Source organism: Sapajus apella, unplaced genomic scaffold, assembly GCF_009761245.1.
Source record: "Sapajus apella isolate SASKATOON/1434 unplaced genomic scaffold, GSC_monkey_1.0 scaffold71, whole genome shotgun sequence".
Lineage (NCBI taxonomy): Eukaryota > Metazoa > Chordata > Mammalia > Primates > Cebidae > Sapajus > Sapajus apella.
The window spans coordinates 9000820-9011455 of record NW_022437011.1 but is presented as its reverse complement, the minus strand read 5'-3'; the positions used below and the strand labels follow the sequence as shown (position 1 = coordinate 9011455).

General features: G+C 46.1%; 1 protein-coding gene across 1 annotated transcript in view; it reads left to right on the top strand.

Annotated features, from left to right (window-relative positions):
* Positions 1–3390: 3390 nt before the first annotated feature.
* Positions 3391–10636, top strand: part of SIL1 (SIL1 nucleotide exchange factor) — a 230843-nt gene continuing 223597 nt past the window's right edge. The window contains exon 1 of the mRNA XM_032250522.1: positions 3391–3577. The gene's annotated coding sequence lies outside the window, so the exon portion shown is untranslated. The remainder of the gene's footprint in view (positions 3578–10636) is intronic.

The window sequence follows — 10636 nt, the reverse complement described above, 5'->3', positions numbered from 1 at the left end:
ACAGAGTCTCACTCTGTTGCCCAGGTTGGAGTGCAGTGGCATGATCTTGGCTCACTGCAAGCTCTGCCTCCCAGGCTCAAGCAGTTCTCCCTGTCTCAGCCTCCCAAGTAGCTGGACTTACAGGTGCCCGCCACTATGGCTCGCTAATTTTTGAATTATTTATTTATTTATTTTTGAGATGCAGTCTTGCTCTATCACCAGGCTGGAGTGCAGTGGTGTGATCTCGGCTCACTGTGACCTCTGACTCCCCAGTTCAAGCAATTCTCCTGCCTCAGCCTCCTGAGTAGCTGGGATTACAGTCACGCACCACCAGCCCCAGCTAATTTTTGTATTTTTAGCAGAGATGGGGTTTCACCATGTTGGCCAGGATGGTCTCGATCTCCTGACCTCATGATCTGCCCACCTCAGCCTCCCAAAGTGCTGAGATTACAGGTATGAGCCACTGTGCCTGGCCTTAATTTTTATATTTTTTAGTAGAAATGGGGTTTTGCCATGTTGACCAGGCTGGTCTTGAACTCCTGACCTCAGGTATTCCACCTGCCTCGGCGTCCCAAAGTGCTGGGATTATAGGCACGGCTCATCACGCCTGGCCCAAAAGAAAATTTTAAACTTACTTTTGCTTGGTTCCAAGACTTATACAAGGAAACAAAGAGAGGAGACTACCACAATCCCAGCACCCACTGTGATCCCTGGACTTCAAACTTCTCACCTATACAGTGGGCTTCCTTGCTTGGGGACCGTGTAAGTAGAGGCTGTCTGCTTAGGTTCAACCCTGCACACTGGCTTCAGCAGCTCCACAGGCTTGATTTCAGAGCAAGTTCCTCTGAGAAGGTAGTTGTGTCAGGGTATGTCTTAGTCTGTTGGAACTACTATAACAAAAACCTTAGGCTGTGGAATCTATAAATAGAAATGTACTGCTTACTGTTCTAGAGACCGGGAAATCCAAGATCAAACTGCCAACAGATTTAGGGGCTGGTAAGAGCTTGCTTTCTGTTTCAAAGATGGTGCCTTGCGGCCTTAGTTTCACATGGTGGAAGTGGAGATCCATCGCAGAAGAGGCAAGGCAGCTCCCTTCAACCTGACCACCTTTTAATACTATCACATTGGATATGAGGTTCCACCTTACGAATTTAGGAGAAACACCAACATTCAGACCATGGCAGGGTTTTTCAAGGTTTGGAGACTGGGGCTGGGGTGGGAGTGGGAGGCAGACTATCCCTTTCCTACCACAGACTTGAGCTGGTTAGATCTGTCCCAAGGAGAAAGACAGGCCTTGCTTTGACGCTGGCAGCTGTGTTCAGCTGGACTCTTCTCTTGGCCCAAGCATTCATTTATTCATGCTATTATAAGATTTGAGCTTATTCTATTTTTAAGGCTCTTACTCTGGTAGCACTTTATTAATATCTTTTTTATAACTTATGCCAGTCTCAATTATAATTTATATGTTCATTCTGTAATTTATCACTCATGAGATAGGTATTTGTTGAACATTTATTATTTGTCCTCATGGTACTAGGGAGTGACATAAGCTAGAATTATTCTTAGGCCCAGTTCTTCTCACTGGTCTCCAGTGTGTTCCAGGAGAAAAGTGAGCTACTCTCTTTCCAACTCAGGCCCCAGATGTTTTATCTAGACCCTTCTCATAAACTGGCACTATTCACTGAACTACTGCCCAGGGGCTTGTTCTCCCTTCCCAGACTACTAACCAAGGTTTGCTCAGTGGCTATGAAGTCAGTTTCCCATATGCTTGAAGTAAACATAATCAAGAAGGTAAATTGACTACTAGAAACTCATATAGTACATGGAAAAGGCAAAGAACTACATAGATAGGTTGTTTGCTATTGGGGAATATTGCCATTTGGGGAGGTCACTGCTTGTCTGGATTATCCTTTCCTCCACTCATGAATGACCAGGAATCACTGTGTGGGGGATCTGAGGGTAGGAGTGGGGAGCCTTTTTTTTTTTTTTTGAGATAGAGTCTTATTCGGTAGTCCAAGCTGGAGTGCAGTGGTGTGATCTCAGCTCACTGCAACCTCCACCTCCCAGGTTCAAGCAGTTCTCTTGTCTGAACCTCCTGAGTAGATGGGACTATAGGCGCCTGCCACCATGCCCAGCTAATTTTTGTATTTTTAATAGAGATGGGGTTTCACCATGTTGGCCAGGCTGGTCTCAAACTCCTGACCTTGTGATCCACCTGCCTCAGCCTCCCAAAGTGCTGGGATTACAGGCATGAGCCACCAAGCCCGGCAGGGGGCAGCCATTTTACTCATTAGGTTAAGCATGTCTGGGCAAGGCGAAGGTCTAAAGGTGAACAGTGTAAAGAGAACAGGACCTTGGAGGCACCTGAAAGCTTGAACTCCTAGTTCTACCACTTCCTGATCGTATGACTTTGTATAACTCCTTTAGCCTCTTTGAGTGTCAGCTTCCCCATTTATAAAAAGGGGATGACCATTCTGCTCAGAGGACGTTCTAAGTAAATATAATGTATATGCAGCACCTGACACATAAAATAGGATATTCAATGGTAAAGCAGAATTAGAACTGCATTGACACCAGCCTGGGCAACATAGCGACACCCTGTCCGGTAAAAAAAAAAAAAAAAAAAAAAATAGCGGGACCACGCGCCTGTGGTCCCAGCTACTGGAGGCTGAGGGGGAGGATCCCTTGGGCCTGGGACGTCAAGACCCTGTCTTAAAAAAAGAATCAGAACTGCAAGTGACCTTTATTTTATTACATTTGAGACAGAGTCTCACTTTGTCGCCCAGGCTGGAGTGCAGTGGAACAATTTTGGCTCACTGCCACCTCTGCCTCGTGGGTTCAAGCGATTGTCCTGCCTCAGCCTCTCAAGTAGCTGGGATTACAGGCGCTCGCTATGACGCCCAATTAATTTTTGTATATTTAGTAGAGACGGAGTTTCACCATGTTGGCCAGGCTGGTCTCGAACTCACCTCGGCCTCCGAAAGTGCTGGGATTACAGGTGTGAGCCACCGCTCCCGGCCACCTGATGCTATTTTTAAAATAATTGGTCCTTGTCAAAAATTTACACAGTACACAAGTATATAAAGTGAGTGACTTACAAGTGTCCTATTTTGCATGAATTTGCGAGAAACTTTATTGCTTGAGACTCTCGGCTTCTGTCCCAAACTGAATCATAGGAACTTGATTTAATTTATTTTTACCCGCACCCCTCTGATTGCTTTCTGAAGGTCCTTCCGCTAGAAAGAAATTACGTTGTTGGAAAATCAGAGAGGAAACTTGCAGTTCCAGCCTGTAAGCAGAAGCAGGTGTGCAGGCATCTCTTTAGCCCTCTCTCTCCCGGAGGAGGGGCACGGGGGCAGTCCGTGCAGGACTCTGCGAAGGGCGGTGCTAGGGGCGGGGCTCCTGACTCGGTGCCGGAGAGGGGCGCGGCGCGCTGTTCTGGCGGCAGGCGATTGGGCGAGGTCGCGAGCGGCGTAACAGTCGCCAGCTCACGGGCTGAGACGGTCGCCGCCGCGTTTGCGCAGGGGGAGCTGGTCGCCGCCGCGGCCGCCTGGAATTGTGGGGTTTGTGTCTGCCACTCGGCTGCGGGAAGCCGAAGGTAGGGGCGGCGAGGGCCGCCCGGCCCTGGAGCTGGGCGGGGGGCTCAGGGCGCTTCCTGGGCCACCTCCTGCCGGCGGCCTCGGCGCCTTCGCAGCAGTGTTCTCGGGACCCACACATCCTCACTAGTGTTTCCAAAGCGGGTCGTCCATGTGGGCCCGGGGCTCCCTGCCTAAGGCCCATCTTTCTTGCCTTTCGCACTCAGAGTGTCTCCATTCACCTCTTTATTGGCAGGAGATGAGGCCGTGGAAATTCGAGATTGGCTTTGGCTCCGCATGTTTTTAATGTCCTTCCCTGTTTCATTTTCCCGGCCTCAGTTTCCATATCTGTCCGAAGAAGGGGTGGCTTGGGTGTTGATCTCCGAGACCCGTGTGTCTCCTGCCATGTGGAAGTATTGCCACTGTCCTGTTGCTTGTTTTCTTTTGTCCTGGAAGATAGAAAATTAGCATTTAGATGTTACATACTTTGGTTGTTATCTCAGATCGCTTAGAGGGTTTGTGCTTAAGCGTTGGATTCCATCCCCAGGGATTTTGGATAAGATGGTGCGTGGGCAGCTGCAGTGCTTATTACCCCAGGTGGTTCTCATTCAGGTGGTTCCAGAATCCTGGCTTTGAAAATCCTTGCTTCAGAAGTCAGGAGAGAATGCCTTGACATATGAATCCCTGGAATGGGGTTCTGAGTGGGGAAAGCCAGGAATCGGGAAATGCTAACACCTGTGAGGCCGGGGCTGGGGTTTTCTTTGCACCGGAGGAATTAGAATGCCATTTGATGTCGTTAAAAAATATTTGACTACCTATACATGTAAGGTCTGTTTTCTAATATTTTTAAATGGCTTCGATTAAAGCCCACGTCAAGAAACCGAAATAAAACCATAAACTGCTCTGAGAGATGAGAAGGGGGTTAAGTCAACCCACACTAAGTAGACAGGAGGAGAATGAAACTTCTGTATTGCTAAGAGAAGAAACTGATGTGCTTATACACTTTTTTTTGTTTTTTTGAGACGGAGTTTCGCTCTTTTTGCCTAGGCTGGAGTGCAATGGTGTGATCTCTGCTCACTGCAACCTCCGCCTCCCAGGTTCAAGCGATTCTTCTGCCTTCACATACTGAGTAGCAGGGATTACAGGCATGCGCCACCATGCCCGTCTACTTTTGTATTTTCAGTAGAGACGGGGTTTCTCCGTGTTAGGCTGGTCTTGAACTCCTGTCCTCAGGTGATCTGCCCGTCTCGGCCTCCCAAAGTGCTGGGATTACAGGTGTGAGCCACTGCTGTGGCCTATAAACTTTTTTTTTTTTTTTTTTTTGTGAAAGATATTTTGTTGTGTGTGTCTTTTCAGCTCTCACCCCACCCAAGTTTTTTTCTTTCTGATAAAAATATAGCCAGATTCGGAAATGGGTAGGATTTTGATGGGAGTCAGAGTGTAACGATATTGGGATTGAAATTGGTACAACATGGGTTAGAACTTGGTCTATGGTTTTAGTTGAGAACATGGCCCCTGGGTTTTCAAGATGGTGTTGCCACACCAGATTTATTTCACCTTTTTTTCAGTTGTTCAGTGAATTTAATCTGCTCATGATTACATGTGCTGTTTTGATGAAATTGGCAATAGAAGAGACTTTCTGCTCCCATTTTACAGGTGATAGAAATGTTAGTAAGAACGTGGCAGTCCAGGAATGAAAAGTTGCCTAGTACTTTGATTCCCACTCTCCCTTCCCTGTTTTCTGAAGGCCAGCTATTACTTCTCTACTGAGGCCACCTGTGAGCCCTGGTGTGTTTCATTGCCAGGAGAAAAGGCTAATTAAGTGAAACTGAAAGGTAACTAAATGGATTTTAAAATAACAGGCATGTGGGAACTTAATCCACCAATGAATGTTCTCCTTTAGAGTGGTGTGTGCAGGTGTAGGTGGTAGGAGTTGAGTATGGCATCCCTAAGTTACTTGGCTGTTGTCCAAGGCAGTTTTGAAAATCTGCTTCTGGAATTGTTTTCAGAGAACTTTTTGAACCATGTGAGAGATCAGTTTCTTATTAAACCATTCTCTCTCTCTCTCTCTCTATATATATATATACACACATATATATATGTGTGTGTGTGTGTGTGTGTGTGTGTATAATTTATTTATTTATTTTTGAGATGAGGTCTCACTCTGTGCTCAGGCTGCAGTGCAGTGGCGTAATCATAGCTTGCTACAACCATGAACTCCTGGGTTTAATACTCTCACCAAAGCCTCCTGAGTAGCTGGGACTACAGGGGTGTACCACCTGGCCCAGCTAATTTTGTAATTTTAATTTTTGTAGAGACAGGGTCTGGCTGTGTTGCCCAGGCTGTTTTTGAATTCCTGACCTTAAGCGATTCTCCTGCCTTAGCTTCCTAAAATGTTGAGATTACAAGTGTGAGCCACTGCATACAGCCTACATATATTTATCCCCGAATGGCATGGGTAAGCAGCCTTGTCACCTGACTTGTCTTCAGATGAGTTAACGGTTCTTTTGAAGTGGAAATAACAGATTTTTGAAGGGTGGTGAATGTAAGTTTTAATTCTGAGTAGCTGGGATTCCAGGTGCCCACCACGATGCCCAGCAATTTTTTTTGTGTCTTTAGTAGAGATGGAGTTTCACCATGTTGGTCAGGCTGGTCTTGAACTCCTGACTTCAGGTGATCCACCCAGCTCAGCCTCCCAAAGTGCTGGGATTACAGGTGTGAACCACCCTGCCCAGCCACCACAAGTTTTTTCAGGGCCTCAAACTAGTAAAAGCAGGAACATCATCTCATCCAGTCAACTCTGTAAGAGAGTTGTTAACCCCCATTTTACAGATGAAGAAGATTCAGTGAGGTTAAATAATTTGGCCAAGGTTAAAAAGTTTGGTGTAGCCAGGATTTAAACCCATCTCTGATGCCAAAGTTCTTTCCATTTCACTGTGCTGCCCTTCCACCCTGACCCTGTGAGTTCGCAGTTATTAGCAGAACATTCAGCTTAATTTCCTCAAGGCCCTACTTGGCTCTGTGGAATCTGCTGGGGACACTAAAGTGAAAGAGACCTGCTGTTGAGCAGCTGACTGAGTTTTTGAAGGGTGGGTACTCCTTAGGGCTAGTGCCCTTGCTGTTCTCTCCTGTTTGGGCCTTTTGTGAAATGATTGGTGTAGCTAAGGGCAGTCATGGAAAGAATTAAGCTACTTGGCCTTCAGAGGGTCAAAGCTATAAATTTGTTCCTACTAGTTTAATTTTCCAACCAGGTGAGCTGTTTCTAAGCAATGAGCTTGTTGCCTGCAGGATATAACCAAAAAGGTGTAGCAGGCCTAATAAACTCCTTAGCTGTTAGATATTTGTGAGTACAAGTATTATTAAGCATGACATTCTGCTTTGCTTATTGATAATCCTAATATTTCAGAGCAGACGTTTGTCCCTTTCTGAAGTTATTCCAAATTGTCTGCCTCAAAGTTTAATGCTGTTAAGAGAGTTGGAAAAATGGAATGAAGGTGGAGGTGAGAGAGATGACTTCTACCTGGACTCCTCTAAAGAGGCTGGAGTTGAGTTGAGGTTTTTTTTTTTTTTTTAAATAGAGATGGGGTCTCTGTCACCCAGGCTGGAGTACAGTAGCATGATCATAGCTTTGAATTCCTGGGCACAAGTGAGCCTCCTGCCTCAGCCTCCTAAGTAGCTAGTACTACAGGCATGTGCCATCACACCTGGCTAATTTTTTTTTTTTTTGTAGAGACAGTGTCACTATATTGCTCAGGCTGGTCTTGAACTCCTGGGCTCAAGCATTTTTCCTGCCTCGGCCTCTCAAAGTACTGGGATTATAGGTGTGAGGCACCACATCCAGCCAAGTTTATTTTTTAATTTTCTTACAGACTTTGGATTTTTGAGGTGGTCCATTTACCATCTGCTTCTCTGGTACCTCTTAGGCATTCTGTCTTCACAGCTGAGCCTGCTGTGTTGGCCCAGGTGTTCCCAGACTAGATATTGGAGCCTTTGGGAAGGGTCTGATGTTTGGCCCTTGTAACATTTCATACCTACAGAGAAACGGAGAGGGGTATGTTTTTGAGGTCTGCTCACAGGCTGTGTTGTGACTGAGGAAGTTCTTGAATATGGCATTTAATTACCGCTTATTATCATCACTGGCAGAACATCATCAAAGTAGTCAGTAAACTCTCTCCACATCCAGCTACTTCCCTCTCTGCAACTAGTTTGGCCCTTCAATCTTGTGATGGGAAAGAGATTTAGAAACTGGAAGAAGAATCAGAGACACATCCTAAAGTTCTGGTGAGGAAAGCTGATGCCAATGGACTTTTTTTTTTTTCCCAAATGGGGTCTTGCTGTGTTGCCCAGTCTGGTTTTGAACTCCTGGGCTCAAGCAATCCTCCCACCTCAGTCTCCTGAGTAGCTGGGATTGCATGCATGTACCACCATGCCCCGATCACCAGTAGATTTTTTTTTTTTTTTGAGACGGAATCTCGCTCTTGTTGCCCGGGCCGGAGTGCAGTGGTGTGATCTTGGCTGACTGCAGCCTCCTGAGTAGCTGGGTCTACAGGCACATGCCACCACGCCCAGCTAATTTTTGTATTTTTAGTAGTGACGAGGTTTCACCATGTTGGCTAGGATGGTCTTGATTTCTTGACCTCATGATCTGCCCACCTCCTCCTCCCAAAATAGTGCTGAGATTATAGGCGTGAGCCACCGTACCTGGCCTTTTTTTTTTTTTTTTTTTTTTTTTTGAGACAGTCTTGCTCTGTTGCCCAGGCTGGAGTGTAGTGGCATGATCTCTGCTCACTGCAACCTCTGCCTCCCAGGTTCAAGTGATTCTCCTGCCTCAACCTCCTGAGCGGCTGGAACTGTAGGCCGGCGCCACCATGCCTGGCTAATTTTTGTATTTTTACTAGAGATGGGGTTTCACCATGTTGGCCAGGCTGGTCTTGTACTCCTGACCTTGTGATATGCCTGCCTTGGCATCCCAAAGTGCTGGGATTACAGGTATGAGTCACTGTACCTGGCCCTTTTTAAGAGGGTCTCACTCTGTTGCCCAGGCTGGAGTGCAGTGGTGTGATCATAGCTCATTGCAACCTCCAACTCCTGGGCTCAGGTGATCCTCCCACCTCAGCCTCCCAAATAGCTAGGACCATGGGTGTACACCACCATGCCTGGCTAATTAATTTTTTTTTTTTTTTAAGAGAGGATTTTGCTTGCAACATTGCCCAGGTTGATCTTAAATTCCTGGCCTCAAGTGATGCCCTTCCTTGGCCTCCTAGAGCACTGGATTACAGGTGTGAGCCACAATGCCCAGCTGTACCAGTGGACTTTTAAATGGACATTTCTTTACCTCTGGAGATAATCTCATGCTTAAATACCTCTAATTTCTGTGAGGGTCCCAAGGAGACAGCAGCCATCTGACCAAACTCCAGAAAACCAGCAGGTTTCAGCCCAGTGGAATAACGTAAAGTAGGTCAATCAATACAGACAACATTGATTGGTTTTGCTTTGAATGCTGTGGATAGTAGCTATTGGAAGCTTAAGGGGCCAGCTTGTAAGGAAGGTATTTAAGGTTGCTGCTTTTTTTTTTTTTTTTTGGGAGACAGAGTCTCACTGTCACTCAGGCTAGAGTGCAGTGGCATGATCTTGGCTTACTGCAACTTCTTCCCCCTGGGTTCAAGTGATTCTTGTGCCTCAGCCTCCCAAGCAGCTGGGATTACAGGTGCAGGCCACCATGGCTGGCTAATTTGTGTATTTTTAGTAGTGATGGGGTTTCACCATGTTGGCCAGGCTGGTCTTGAACTCCTGACATCAGGTGATCTGTTTGCCCTGACCTTCCAAGCTGCTGGGATTACAGGCATGAGCCACTGCATCCGGCCTAAGGTTGCTTCTTGTCTTTCCCTGCACCCCATCACATACTCATGGGGAGCTGGGTTTGACTGTGTTCTTGAAGTTAAGTTTCCATCCTTGGACTAGCTGCTAAAGTCTAAAATGATGGTGTTTTGGGCTGGAAGATATCATTCTAGAGGTCTTTATTTCCTTGCAAACATCAGGGCCAGCTGTTTGTGGTACTGTGGATGAGTGAAGAGCCTGGAAATACACTTCTAGTTCTGCTACTGCCCAGTGCCTCAATTTTGCATTTGATGGTTTTTTTTTTTTTTTTTCTGATGACAAAAACTGAGCCCCAGAGAAGTGAAGTGGGCCACCTGATGGTAGGATCTTTTTTAGGCCACCCACATAATAGTGGGACCCTAGTGTTGTTAGAGCTGGGACACAAGCTAGGGAGCTTACAAAGGGTGGCCATAGAAGCTGGTAGAACTGTTTAAAGCACTGTAAAGATGCAAGGTGCTTTTGTAGTTAGAAGTCTCCAGGGAAGGAGGAGGCCCTGTTTCCACTTACTGCCTTGTACGTGATCTTATACCCTCATGGTTTAAGATTTAGACTATCATGCTGTTTTTTTCTCTTACTCATGTTGAAAAGTGTTTTCTCTTGTTCTTACCTCAGAGGAAATGGATTTGAAGTCTTCCCCCATATTAGAAACAAAGACACAGTGCTCAGGCCAGACTTGTTTGTTTTCTGTAAAGAATGAGGCCAGACATAACAGTGGACCTTATCTGGTGACTTAAGCAAACCTTTAATACATCTCTAAGAGATAGAAGGAATGAGTGTATGTCAGAGTGGTTTAAACACACTTTGGAATCAGACTCACTTGGATTCACATTCTGATATCTGCTTACTTGTTTCTGATTGTAAGTTTCTTATTTTCTCTAAACCTTAGTTTTATGATCTGTTGAATGGAAATAGTAATATGTATTTTTGTAGCTATCTTAAGAATCAAGAGAATAGGCTGGGTACAGTGGCTCACACCTGTAATCCCAGTGCTTTGGGAGGCTGAGGTGGGTGGATCACCTGAGATCAGGAGTTCGAGACCAGTCTGACCAACATGGAGAAACCCCATCTCTACTAAAAATACAAAACTAGCCAGGCATGGTGGCGCATGCCTGTGATTCCAGCTACTCAGGGGGCTGAGGCAGGAGAATCCCTTGAACCTGGGAGGCAGAGGTTGCGGTGAGCTGAGATTGTGCCGTTGCACTCCA